Here is a 14,800-nt window from a genome sequence, read left to right on the forward strand (position 1 = left end):
TTTAAAAATCACTGTAAAATATCAACCTGTGCTTTGAATGCATCTCATCTAAGCACAAGCTTTTAACATTATCCACCTTTATACATGAAAATCACTTGTATAGAAAGCAAGCAGACACATTTCCCTGTGAGCTGTCCTTGCCCCATACCTTTCACACAACTGCTAAACCACTTCCTACCAAATATCCCTGCATTTTCAGTCCAAATGGATAATGTGGTTGGAAGGAAAACAGAGTGCTGATGAAATCGCACAGCCCACAGTGCTGCTTCAAACTCAGGCAGTTATGCGAAGACCAAAATCTCAATCTGTCTTAGTAGATCTTTGATGTCAGAATGGGCTCATTTAGGAAGTGTATCAGTTTATCAGTTTATAAGTACCAAAAATTTAATTGTTACTTATTAGTTAATGACCCAGATTATCTAAGCACAACATAAAAAAATTTTAGCAATTAGTACTGTGACAGCTGGAAGTTTAAGCAAAGCCATAGTAAATCAAAAGCACACATTTTTTAAAAATAGAAATCACTTTATAGTAGTGACTTTACACACACACACACACACACACACACACAGAGAGAGAGAGAGAGAGAGAGAGAGAGAGAGAGAGAGAGAGAGAGAGAGAGACTGCACATAGCTAAAGGTTGCCACACAAACATCTGTCCAGTCCCAAACTCTATACATCTCAGTGAACTTCTATGCAATTAGAATAGCCATTCTGAAGCTGTATTTCATTCAGAGGATTCAGAGGATACATCTTTTGAAACAAAGTCTCACTTTATAGCCCACACTGGCTTAGATCTCACTGTATAGTCCATGATGGCCTCTGTGGTAGTTTGAATAGGAATGACCCCCATAGGCTCAAATATTTGAATCCTTGGTCATTAGTGCTACTTGAGAGAGATTAGAAGGTGTGGCTTTTTTGAGTGGGTGTGGCCTTGTTGGAGGAAGCATGTCATTGGTGGTGGGCTTTGGGGTTTCAAATGCTCAAGCTAGGCCCAGTGTCTTCCTCTTCCTGCCATCTGCTAATCCAGATGTAGAACTCTCAGCTCCTACTCCAGCACCATGGATGCCTGCATGCTGCCCTGTCCCCACCATGATGATAATGGACTAAACCTCTGAAACTGTAAGCCAGCCCTAATGTATTGTTGTCCTTTCTAAGAGTCACTGTCACTGTGTCTCTTCACAGCAATAGAACACTAAGACAGCCTCCAATAATATTCCTCCCATTTAGGGCTCTCAAGTGCTGGGATAACAGGCATGAATCACCATACCTGGCTAGATGTTTGTTCTTTTCAATTTGATGAGATCCACATGTATAATTATATTGTGGGCATACGGAATAGAATCTAGCCTCCAAAGAACCAGCAGAAAAATGAAATCATTTAAGCTTCGTATCCCACCCTGGAAGAAGGTCATTTCAATGTGTTATAGTATCTGTGCTTCTGGATAAAGTTCATATCATTTGTATCTTGCCTAGAAAGAATATACATATGATAAAACTGTATCCCTTGAGCAGCCTGCAATATGTATGTTGTGATTAGTATATACAGTGTCCTTACCAATGATCTCTGATCTCCACTTTCTCTTTTCACCACAGTCTCTCCGTAGATTCCATCTACTCCTGCAGCTTTAATACCATTTCTCTCATAGTGCAACCATCCATTTCAGAGATGCATGTATCCCACCCTTACTTGTCACTAGTCATTGATGGGGGAGGGCCCAGTCCTTTGTGGGTGGTGCCATCCCTGGACTGCTGGTTCTGGGTTCTGTAAGAAGGCAGGCTGAGCAAGCCAAGGCAAGCAAGTCACTATGCTGAGGCCAGAAGAAAGCATTCCTTAGCTCTTCTGGAGTCACAGGCTGTTTGTGAGGTGATATTGGCACTGTAAAATAGACCTGTGGAAAACAAGGAAATTAGCAGTTCCTAACTACCATTTCTTACTAGGAGGATGATACCACCTCCCACTCAGATCCTCAAGGGTCTACACACTACGTCTCCCTTCTACGATTCAGAAGACTAGTCTATCAACTGTTTTTGTAAAGGTGAGTTTTAGTCCCCCTAAAAGCATTTTTATTATTTTTGATAATTAATACATGTATGCATTGTGATCCTTACCCTGTCAATTTCTCACTCCGCCTTGCCATTTCCCTTCTATTCACAACTATTGTCTCTCCTATCCCAGGAAGACAAGGGAATGACAACAATGACAAATGTATGGACACAGAAAATATAGGATCAAGTAGTGTGGACTCCTTGATGGAAAAGTCATAATAGCACCCCAGAAGCTCAGTGTATTTATAACAGGGACCTGGGTTTATTGCATGCAGCTGAACAAGGAGGTTAGGGGATTCACAGCAACTTGTAGCAGCAACCTTTGTTTGTTTGTTTTATGCTTTTAGATATCTGAGGCCTACTTTCTGTCTCAGGTTGATATAAAGGAAAATGGATGCTTTTTAACAATATATTTAATTAATTTATTCAGATTACATCTCAATTGTTATCCCATCCCTTGTATCCTCCCGTTTCTCCCTCCGTCCTTCCCACTGTCACCCTAGTCCCCTCCCCTAGGTCTGTGATGGAGGGGGGCCTCCTCCCCTGCTATATGGCCATAGGCTTTAAGCTTTTCTTGCCCCTCCCTCCCAGGATTGTCAGCTACTTTGCCGAAACTGGACTCAAATGTCCCCCTTATCTCAATTTCCCAACTAGCTAGGATTGTAAATGCTCAATACTAAGCACAATTTTATTTATTTATGACAAATCTATAAACTGGCTTGTATTTTTTCCCTCTCTCTTTAGATGTATACCTGATGACCATCCTGCTGATACCTGATGCCTTTGTGGTTGATAACTTCCACTTTGGGTCTGCCAGTCAGTAAGCAGTCTTCTCTTTGTAAACAGTCTCAGTTGAAGGTCATTTGGGTTGGCTTCCCCCTTACTAGTTCAAAGGAGACAGACTCTTGATTCCTGCCCCAAACACTGACTGAGCACCATACTAGGCCTTAAATATGCTGATGAGCTACAGCTTTCAACAGAGCTGTTTACTCCACTTTAGACATTTCGCTTATCTTTGACAGTTTGCTAACTTCTGTGGGAGGTCTCAGGAGAGAAGCAAGGGAGTAGGGCTGGAGGCAGATAGTCTGGTTTTGAGTTTGAGTCTTCAATTCTTTATCAGTAGGAGTTAGACCCACTGAATCAGCTCACCATCCAGCATGTATTCTGAAGTCTTTGAATTTTCACAATGAGCATGCAATGAATCGGGACCTTGCTCCTTTTTGCTTAGGAGCCATGTTCTCTTTTTGTGTACTTTGACCAAAGCGCCCTCCTCAGAAAGGAAATGTAGCTGCAGGGAGTGGGGGCTTTGGCTTGCACAGCACACCATGCCACAGATGCCCAGCAACTTTGCATGAGCTTAGATGCCCTAGAACAGAAGTTATAGGCAGTTCTGAGCCACCTGGTATAGTTTTAGGGAAACTGAACATGGGTTCTCTGTAAGAGGAGTAAGCATTCTTCACCAAAGAGGCATCTCTCCAGTGATGGGAAATCTCAGTCTTTTCCCTCTCTTGCTATAGGAAGTATTGTTCCTATTATCTTTAGTCTTATCTGTGGCAAAGACTTTCTTTCTCTTTCTCTTGTTTTATTTTTCTTTTTTTCCTCTTTTTTTCCCATTCATTTATTTATTTACTGTACATCTGATTGGAGCTTTCCCTCCCTCCTCTCCTCTCAGTTCCCCATTCTTTTTGTTGTTGTTGTTGTTGTTGTTGTTGTTGTTGTTGTTGTTGTTGTTTGAGGCAAGGTTTCTCTGTGTAGCCCTGGCTGTCCTGGACTCAACTTCCTAGGCTAGCCTCCAACTCACAGAGGTCCACATGCCTCTGCCTCCTGTGTGCTGGGATTAAAGGAATGTGCCACTAGCATGGGGCAGGGAGTGGCTTTCTTTTTTTAAAAGCAAGCCTGTATTCACTGCCTGTCTGAAAATGTTGCCACCGTTCTAAGAATAAGTTCTTCCAAAGTGCAAATTAGCCCAGTGCCTCCAATATAACAGGGAGATTTGATCATGCTGATGTCCCTGGCTGACTAGATTAAAGGTCAATGAAGACAATCAATATTTTGAGAGGAGGGAACTCCCAAAGATTAGGTCTGTTATGTTTATTAAGATTATGGATCCACTGGAATAGTTCAAAGGTAGATCTTCTGCTGGAAAGATAGGCAAAACTTTTACTCAGTGGTTAAAAGTGAATGCTATGAAAGCAGTAGGACCTTGATTTGATCCTCAGCACTCATTTGTGGGGCTCATCTCTAGTCCCATAGCTGGGAATCAGAGCCAGAAATATCCCGACAGTTCACTGGCCAGTTAGTTTAACCACCTGGTGTCTACCAAGTTCAATGTGAGACTGTCTCACCAAAGTAAGGTGGAAAGGGATAAAAAACACTGATACTAAATCTAGCCTCAACATGTGCACACATAGGCCCACTCTCTCCATTATCTATTCAATATGATACTTGAAATTTTAGGTAGAGCAATAAGACAACTAAAAGAGATCAAGGGGATAAAAATTGGAAAGGAAGAAGTCAAAGTATTGCTATTCACAGATGATATGTTAGTATACATAAATGACCCCCAAAATTCTACCAGAGGACTCCTACAGCTGATAAATACCCCCAGAGAAGTGGCTGAATACCAAAGGGTGTGTGTGACAAAGGCTTTCCATGGGCAGTGCCCAACCAAATCATATTTGGCCAACCAATGGCACTGTTTCTGGGCACTTAAGCACCGGAGCGGGGGTTGGGACCCAGATGTTCATGGGCTGTGGGGGCCACATGCCCTCACCTCTTAACCTAGTCTATATTCCTAAGTAATTTTTCATCCAACTTGTGTAATTATCCAAACAAGCCTGTGAGGTCATACCTTCGATTTTCTACAGAACAGCTACCCAGATTTAAAGCTAGATGTAAAAATGTCATAATTGGTTAGAAAAATTGCAGCCCTGTGGAGGGAAAGCATATGAAGCTGATTTTAAAGGAGAATGGAAAACGTACAAAGAAGCCGTGAAAGAGTTTAAAGAATAGCTAATGCCAAGTCAGTTGATGTCTTTTGAGAAAGAAGTCAGGCAAAAACGTTTAAAAAAGAAAGCGTTAATAAAAATTAGAGAATTTTTTGCTTGAAAAACCTTGATCGGCATAAAACATTTACATATCTGAAAGCTTCCTGGAGGCTCAGGGAAAACTGAGGACTATGAATCAGGCTTGGAAAAAGCTGTCTAATGATGAAAAGGAGACATATATTCAGCTTGTGAAAGATGATAGAATTCGTTATGATAATGAAATGAAGTATTGGGAAGAACAAATGGCTGAAGTTGGATGAAGCGTGAAATGATCAGGAGACATCACTGAGAATTAAGATAGAAGACAGAAAAAAAAGATAGAATATGGAGCTGTCTTTGTGATTAGGCACAAGAAACCTATTAAGTCTCAATGCCTTACATTTATCCTTAGAAAGGATAAAGGTGGTTAACATTTGATATTCAGTTCCTTTTCTCATAGCCCATGGACTTCTGCCTGTTGAATAAATTTCTGTTAGTATTTTGCTAGTATTTTGCATCCTGACAGTGGATCATCATACCAAGTTCTGCCTTTTGTTGAGAAATGGAGTTGAGACTGTCCATATCTCTGCATTTTGTGGTGAATCATTCTGCATTTGATGGGGGTAGATAGAATGTGAAGTGACTTTTACGCTGGTGACAGTTATGTGTGGTTTTGTGAAGTTTTTACACTGATGACAGTTACATGCAAGTGTGCCCCTATGTGTTCTGGGTCCAGAGCTGCTTTTTAAGATTTTTCTTCAGTCCACCTACCTATGATGTCATTGCTTACCTGCTATGGGGTGTGGCCCTGCCCAGGGCCATATAAAAGGACAAACTATCCACTGGCCCTCCCTCTACTCCTCCCACCCCCTCTCTCTTCTCACACTCCTCTCTCTCTCTCTCTCTCTCTCTCTCTCTCTCTCTCTCTCTCTCTCTTTCTCTCTCTCTCTCTCTCTGTCTCTCTCTCTCTGTCTCTCTCTGTCTCTCTGTCTCTCTCTGTCTCTCTCTCTCTCTGTGTCTCTCTCTGTCTCTGTCTCTCTGTCTGTCTCCATCTCTGTCTCTGTCTCTCTCTCTCCCTCTCTCGGATACCCCTCCTCCCTTTCCTTCTTTTGCCATGCTCATTTAATAAATACTGTATAACATAATATCTGATATCTTGACTCTATGGCTATCTTATTTTTGTATATAAAAGTGGCAGAGCTATGAGGTAACTGCATTTTCAAAGATGCTTAAACTCAGAAGGGGAAAAAATAGACATCTGAAGGAGATGAAGGGAAGAAAATGGGTGGAGGAGGAGTTGGGGAAGTGAAAGGGGATGGGGTCTGGTGTGTGTGTGTGGGGGAGAGAGAACTGAAATTAGTGGGGGGCATCTCTTGGATGGTTGAGGCTTAGGGGGGGTCTTTTGTGGTGACCCAGTTGAGACTGCTAACAGCTGGAATATGGAGCCTGAAATGGCCACCTTCTATAGCCAGGTGGGGCTTCCGGTGGAGGGAGGGGCACACCAACACATACACAGCCTTCCACCCATCCAATCAATGCTTTGCCGAACTTGAGTCACATGAGAGAGAGCTTACCCCTGAAAATAATATTCTGTTATTCTTGTAGATATAGGCGGAGTGGATTCACCCAGCAGCTGATGAAAAGAGATACAGGGATCCCAGCACTCAGGGAGACAGAGGCAGGCAGATCTCTGTGAGTTTGAGGTCAGCCTAGTCTAAAAAATGAGTCCAGGACAGCTAGGGATACAAAGAGAAACCATGTCTGGAAAAGCAGACAAACAAACAAAAAAACCACAACAAACAACCCCCCCAAAGAAAAAAAAAACAAACAAAAAGCCTTTCCTTTCTGTCTTAGAGCCTACATTGATTTTATATACCTTACCATGGAAATTAGCTTTGAATCTAAGTAGAAGGATAGAGTGTCAAAGAAAAGGTTTCTTTGTAATAAAAAGGATATTTCCGTTTTTACAGAAGGCAAGGTTACAAAATCTCAAGACAGATTTAAAACTTCTACAATAATCTAGGCACATGCTGTCCTCTAGTGGCAAGATTTGGTAAAGCAAGATATAACTGCCTTGGTGAAAAGACTGAAGTGTCTTATTCCATTCTTGCTACTAGCAGGATAATTTGTAAGGAACAGAAATTGCTTCTTCTTCTTTTTTTTTTGAGGTCGGAATGTCCAAAATGTGTATGTGGTGGGGGCTCTCTCTACTTTGAAGACAGCACCTTCTTGCCATAGTGGAAAGGTCCTCTTAAAGCTTTTGTCCTGTTCCCTTAAGGCTTCCAATCTTATTCATGAGAGTAGACTGTCCCCCCCCCCCCAAAGACCCTGACATCCTACTCTTGTAATCCTGGAGATTTAGTTTTATTTGGGTAATGCAAAAACATTCATACCATAGCATTACTTCATATACAGTAACTGCTGGAGAGGGTTGGGGGTTAGGAAGACTGAAATTAGTGGGGGGCATCTCTTTAATGGTTGAGGCTTGGGGGGGAGGCTTTTGTGGTGACCTAGTTGAGACTGCTAATAGCTGGGATATGGAGCCTGAAGTGGCCACTTCCTGTAGCCACTACTGTTGGCTGTTAGAAAACTACCTGTTGGAGCACAAGCTAAATATATTGTTTTGGTTCTAGATATTATAGAATTCTCAATATAAATAGCCACAGAACATCTGCATCTAGATCTATAATGTTATAATGTTAATAGCTTACATGATTATTGACTCACCTGTTTTTATTTAGCATTTACTAGCCTAGGACCCATTTGCTTCTAGTGCATTTCTATGCTGGACTGCAGTAAGGCTTGAACTACAGAGGAGACTCCTAAGTTAATTAATAAATTAATTCACTTTACATCCAGGTCATACCCCCTCCCTTCTCCCCTTCCAGTCCTACCCTCCCTCCCCCATCCTCTTCCCTTATTTCTCAGAAAAGATGAGCGCCCCCTACCCACCCCTCCCAGCTCATCAAGTCCCATCAGGACTGAGTTCATCCTCTTCCCCTGTGTCCTGGCAAGGTAGTCCTCTTAGGGGGACGTGGTCAAATAGCAGGCAACAGAGTCCATGTCAGAGACAGCCCCTGCTCCCCTTACTAGTGGACCCACATGAAGCTTGAGCTGTTCATCAGCTACATCTGTGTAGAAGACCTAGGTCCAGTCCACCCATGGTCCTTCATTGGTGCTTCAGGCCTCTCTGGGCCCTGGTTATCTGGCTCTGTTGGTCTTCCTGTGGAGCTCTTATCACCTCAAAGTTCTTTTATCCTACCCTCTCCCTTTCCACTAGACTCCTTATGCTTTACCCAATGTTTTGTTGTGAGTCTCAACATCTGTTTTGAACTGCTTCTGGGTGGAGCCTCTCAGAGGACAAGTCTGATAGGCTCCTGTCTGTAAGTATAGCAGGTTGTTGTTAATAGTGTCAGAGGTTGGCTCTTATCCATGGGGTAGGTCTTCAGTTGGACCAGGCAATGGTTGGACCTTCCCTCAATCTCTGCTCTGTCTTTATCCCTGCACATCTTGTAGACAGGGTAAATCTTGGGTCGAAATTTTTGTGGGTGGGTTGGTGTTCTTCTTCCTCTACTAGGTGTCCTGTCTGGTTTGGAGGGTGGCCTCTTCATTCTCCACAGCCCCTGCTACTAGGACTCTGAGCTAGAGTCCCCTCATATCCTCCTAGAGGCCTATTCTGCTTAGGTCTCCAGCTTGGCACAGAGATGCTCCCCACCCAGAGTTTCTCTTTTTTTTTTTCTGCAGGTCTTCTGTCCTCCTGCCCCCATTCTCCCAAGGTCTGGTTTCCACCTTTATTTCTCTTTGCACTCCTTCTCCTACCTTGCCAGAATCTGGAAACAACCTAGATGCCCTTCAACAGAAGAATGAATACAGAAACAGTGGTACATTTACACAAAGGAGTACTACTCAGCTATTAAAAAGAAGAAAAATTTGAAATCTGCAGGCAAATGAATGGAACTAGAAAAGATCACCCTGAGTGAGGTAACCTAGACCCAGAAAGACACACCTGGTATGTACTCACTTATAAGCAGGTTTTAGCCATATAGTACAGGATAAACAAACGGTAATACACAGACCCAAAGAAGATAAGTAACAAGGAGGACCCAAGGGAGGATGCTTAAATCTCACTGAGAAGGGGAAATAGACTAGACTGTAGTAGTGGTTGAAGAGAGGGAGCAAGGTAGGAGAGGGAGTGTAAGACCCCCTCCCCTGTGCACCCACCATAGCAAGCATAGCAGCAGTAATGCTATCTTGCAAGGCAAGACTAGAATAATAGGTTCCCAGGATAAGATGAGGCCTGGGGCCCAGAGAAAAAAGATAAAAGCATGCCGAGATAACAGAAACAGTTTGTCCTTGTCAAACAGGGTATTTATGGTCGGCCATCTGGCCCCAGGGAACGGGTAAACTCCCCTGTTCCCAGAGCCCATTTGATGACCGGGCCATAACCTCGCCTCATTTAAATTTACCAATCAGAGCCCTGTAACTATGCTTCTCGCTTCTGTACCCGCGCTTCCCGCTAAAATCCCTATAAAAGGCCCCCGAAAGACTCGCTCGGCGCGCCAGCCTCTCCAGAGACTGAGACGCCCGGGTACCCGTCCCCCTGCAATAAAGCCTCTTGCGTGTTGCAACCGAAACCTTGGTCTCGCTGGTTCTTGGTGGGGGTCTCCACGTTAAGACCATCGTGCTGGGGGTCTTACAGGGAGCACAGAGAAAAGAACCTTAATGGCAAACTCTGCATTAATCAAGGTTCCAGACAGAAAATAAAACTGTTAGGAGATATGCATGCATTCTTGCACATATATGCACAAATAGATAAATAGAAGGAATTGGTCCACTTGAATACAGAGGCCAATCTATTTGAGAAGATAAAGCTATCAAGGTGAAGAGCCAGGAAAGCCAGGAGAATATGTGGTTCTAGCCCAAGTACAAAGGCCGAAGAATAGGAGTGGTAACCATGTAGTGGAACGCTGATGTTCCAGTAGCAAGGCAGAAGGGTGCTTTAAGGCAGACAGGAGGATTTCCCTTTCCTGGGAATGTTTGCTACATCAGGGCTTATAACTCATTCCATGATGCCTTCCTTATTATGAAGAATGATACTTTATATGAGGTTTTAAGTTCCTGTCTCTTGCCCTTCGGTGTCATAATCATCTCAATACCCAGACAGCAAGTACAGAGTTCCAACCTCCAGAACCACAGTAAGCTTCCTTTCTTTATAACGCAACACCTTTTTGATATTTTGTTATTAGCAATGGAAAATTAACTCCAAAAAATTAACTACATAGGGCATTAATCTCATCCGAAAACATTCTCACAGGTACAATCAGAATGTTTCACAAAGCATCTTACACCTTACAGCCTATCCAAACTGACATAAAACTAACCCTCACAGAGTGCATTGCTTTTTGTATTGCCCTTGAATTATTTCACAACTTTAAGGTTCTGGACTATGATACTTATAGAAATGCCAAATCATTGCGGTTTATAGATACTTGGCCCCCCAGCTTGTGGCACCTTTAAGTGGTGATGCTAATAGGAGAAAGATTGCTGGCAGGTATGACCTTAAGGGCATATAGAAGCCCTGGCCTCTTTCTTTTTTTCTTTGTTTGCTGGCCACCATATCCTTTCTTTTCCATGTAGAACCTCACCACAGGGACCAAGGGGACCAAGGGGACCAATGGGGACAACTGACTATGGACTGAAATCTCAGAAAGCCTGAGCTAAATAATTCTAAGTTGATTAGGTCAACTCTCAAGTCACAGCAGTAGATAGCTGACCAAAAATTTATATGCAAATTTTTAGAATGTGATTAACATTTCATTAAGTAGAGCCAGTTAAACAAACTGCCTTCTGTGGTACTTGGGTTTTTTTCATATGCAAACATTTTGCATATAAATTCAGTTGCTGGGGCTAGAGAGATGGCTAAGCAGTGAAGAGCACTGCTTTTCCAGAGGACTTGGGTTCGATTTCCAAAACTCCTTTGGCTACATGCCACCATCTGTAACTCCAGAGGATCTGTCGTCCTCTTCTGGCCTCTATGGGTATTACATGCTTATGTTGCACCTACATACATGCAGGTAAGAAACTCATTCATACAAAATAAAATAAATCTAAAAAGAAAAAAATGTCCTCTTTATCCAATTATAAAAGCCATCTAAGTATTGAGCTTAGTGCTCTAGATCTACAGCTGTGTCTTGATTCTTCTTTGGCCTGGTTGTACTGTGCTAAACAACCCTCCCTGCTTTGAAAAGTAAACCATGGATTGGTCCAATCAATTCTTTAATATTTAATCATTTTATACTTAGTGAAAGTTATAGTTTAAACATTTTTTTGAAAAGTACACTTTTGTGTCCTTCAGAATTGAGGAGTAGGAATTTTCTGGGGGGAAAAAGCAGAAAAAAAACCTAAAATAATATTTTTAAATAAATAAGATGGTCTTTATTTCTTTTTAAAGATGTACTTATTTTTATATGCATTGGTGTTCTGCCTGCATGCCTGTTTGAGGGTGCCTGATCCTCTGGAACTGGAGTTACAGACAGTTGTAAGCTGCCATGGGGGTACTGGGAATTGAAGTCTGGTCCTCAGGAAGATCGCCATTGCTGTTAACCTCTGAACCATCTCTCCAGCCCCCTAGAAGAAAATTTTAATGTAGTAGATAACAAAGCTGGTTTTGTTCTCAATCTTTGTTTTCTTCTATGTTAGCTGACATCTTTGTTCAGAATTTTGCTGCGGCTGTCAAGTTTAATCCTTTTTTTTTTTTTCACATTTCTTTGCATCCTCTGGTCACTTTTAGAAAGAAACATCACAACTTCTAAATGTGAAAATTACTTTTCTGACAAGTTCAATGATGGTTCAAATTTACATAAACTAATAGGAGGGACTTTTCTTTCTCAATACTATATACTTAATTTGCATAACAAATAGAAATGACCTTGAGATAATTTTGCTAATGTATGATTTTATATTTAATTAATTATTTGAGGTGTTGAAAATTAAAGCAAGGACATGGACACACTGGAACTATACCTCCAACCCTGTATATTACAAAATCAATAATGTATATAAGATCTTTATTTTTAAAAAAGTATCTTTAATCTCAGCACTTGGGAAGCAGAGGCAGGTGGATCGCTGTGAGTTTGAGGCCAGTCTGGCCTACAAAGTGAGTCCAGGACAACAAAGCCTACATAGAGAAAAAGGTACCATGTGCTATATAATTAATAGATGTAATTCTTGGTCTGAGAGCAAGTTTTAGATTTTTTTTCTGGGTTAAAAGTAAATAATAGATAAGTGACTGAGATATTTAAGTATATATGCAGTAGTTATTCATCATTAATATATTTCTGTCAGAGTTAAAACAAAACACCTTGCTATAATTCAGATATTTCATTTCCCATTTATAAACTTTTGTTTGCCTTAAGGGGATCATGATAGTCTCTTAGAAAATTTTATTAATTAATTAGTTAATTAACTTTACATAGGACCACAGTTTTTCCTCCCTCCTCTCCTCTCCTCTCCTCCTCTAATCCACTCCTTCTCTCTTCAGAAAAGGGGAGGCCTCCCATGGATGTAAATCAGCTTTGGCATATCAAGTTGCAGTTGAAATAGGTCCATTGCATCTTCTCCTACTGAGGCTAGAAGAGGCAACCCAGTAGGAGGAAATAGTCCCAAAGGCAGGCAACAGAGTCGTAGAAGCCCCCTGCTCCTGCCACTAGGAGTCCCACACAAAGACCAAGCTGCACAACTTTTACATGTGTGCAGAAGGCCTAGGTCAGTCCCTTGCAGGCTCCCTGGTTGGCTGTTAAGTCTCCTTGGCCCCATATTGGCCCAGGTTAGTTGATTCTGTAGATTTTCTTGTGGTGTCCTTGACTCCTCTGTTCCCTGAAATCCTTCTTCCCAGTCTTCTGCAAGATTCTGCAGGCTCTGCCTAATGTTTAGCTGTGGGTCTCTGCGTCTGTTTCAATCAGTTGCTGGATGAAACCTCTCCGATGACAGTTAGGCTAGTCTCCTGTCTGCAAGCATAGCAGAGTATTATTAACAGAGCCAGGGTTGGGCTCCCTCTCAAGGCATGGGTCTAAAGCTGGACCAGTCATTGTTTGGCCATTCCCTCAATTTCTGCTCCATCTTTATTCCTGCACACCTTGTAGGTAGGACAAATTATGGGCCTATGATTTTGTGGCTGGGTTGGTGTCCATTTTATGCTAATACCTTGCAGTTTTTCTTTCTTAAGAGACTTGAAGTTCTTGTCATGCATGTTTTTCACTTCCTTGGTTAGATATTTTATTATTATTTGTGGCTCTTGTGAAGGATATTGTTTCCCTAATTTCTTTTTCAGTCCATTTATCAATGTTACCTCTGGGGTATCTAGTACCAGAGTGGCCTCCAGAAAAGCAGAGGCCTTTTGCCAAAATTGTGGGCTGGTATGTAGAGTCCAGGGGATGGGCTGCAGTTTAGGGCTGTTGGGTGTGCTTTAAGGGGAGTTGGCATACATAGGGCATGGGATGGTGTCTTACCTGGGATCCCAATGCTAGGATAGCCTCTGAGAAATCTCCAAAAAAATTAATGTATGTATGTTTAATCTGATACATTTTAATTAATTTTCTAGGTTTATATAGTATAACAATAACTAAATTCCATATATTTCAAGAATGCAATGTGGTTACTTGCTGTACATATAGTGGAACTATTGACAAATTCAAATTAGTGGGTATATTTTTGGGGGGCATTGAGGAAGGGTCTCTCTACGTAGTTCTAGCTGTTCTAGACCTTGCTGTATAAACCAGACTGCCCTTGAACTCACAGAGTACTGGGATTAAAGATGTGTGCCACCATACCTAGTCTTCTGTCATCTTTGTACATGTATACTAAAAATATTTAAAATCCCCTCATAAAAATTTAAGTACATAGCATGATGATGATGATGTTACTATTATTTAGGTTTTTTGAGAGAGGGTTTTTCTTTGTAGCCCTGTCTGTCCTGAAACTTACTCTGTAGATGAGGCTAGCCTAGAACTCACAGAGATCTGCCTGCCTCAGCCTCTTCAGTACTGGAATTAAAGGTGTGTGCCACCACTGCTTGGCAAATGTATAGTATTAACTTGAGTCACCATGCTGGGTGTCAGATTTCAGAACTCATTTAATAACTGAGAACTTGTAGCATCTCTCCAACACTTTCTTACCTCTCTTCAAGTCACAGTCCTGGCAACCATTATTCAACCCAGTTTTTATGGTACATGATTTGCCTTATATAGCTTTTATTATTATATAGCTTTTGTTATTATTATGAAGCATTTACTTTCATTTTCTATGTATGGGTGTTTTGCCTACTTGTATGTACACCATGTACCTGCCTCTGAGGAGGCCAGAAGAGGGTGTCAGATACCTTGCAACTGGAGAAATAGAAGGAATATTTCCCTGTTCATTTTTTGAAGCCACAGTCACCCTGATATCCAAACAACACAAAGACTCAACAAAGAATTACAGACCAATTTTCCTTGTAAATACTGATTAAAAATATTCAGTAAAATAGTCAGAAACTGAATCAACAAACACCTCAAAAAGATCATCCACCATGATTAAATACACTTCATCCCAGAGTTTCAAGGATAGTTCAACATATGAAAATTAGCAAATGTAATCCACCATCTAAACAAACAAAGAAAAAAACCCACATGATCATCTCATTAAAAGCAGAAAAGGTCTTTGACAAAAATCAAACACCCCGTCATGAT

At 41.5% G+C, this 14,800-nt stretch overlaps 1 pseudogene across 1 annotated transcript; it reads left to right on the top strand.

The window, feature by feature from the left end:
- The first annotated feature begins 4,701 nt into the window (after window positions 1-4,701).
- Window positions 4,702-5,356, top strand: LOC311601149 (transcription factor A, mitochondrial-like; annotated as a pseudogene). Its single transcript has one exon. The product of its transcript is annotated as a transcription factor A, mitochondrial-like (transcript).
- The last annotated feature ends 9,444 nt before the right edge of the window (window positions 5,357-14,800 follow it).

The sequence above is a fragment of the Acomys minous genome (assembly GCF_964271855.1).
Source record: "Acomys minous genome assembly, chromosome: 7".
Lineage (NCBI taxonomy): Eukaryota > Metazoa > Chordata > Mammalia > Rodentia > Muridae > Acomys > Acomys minous.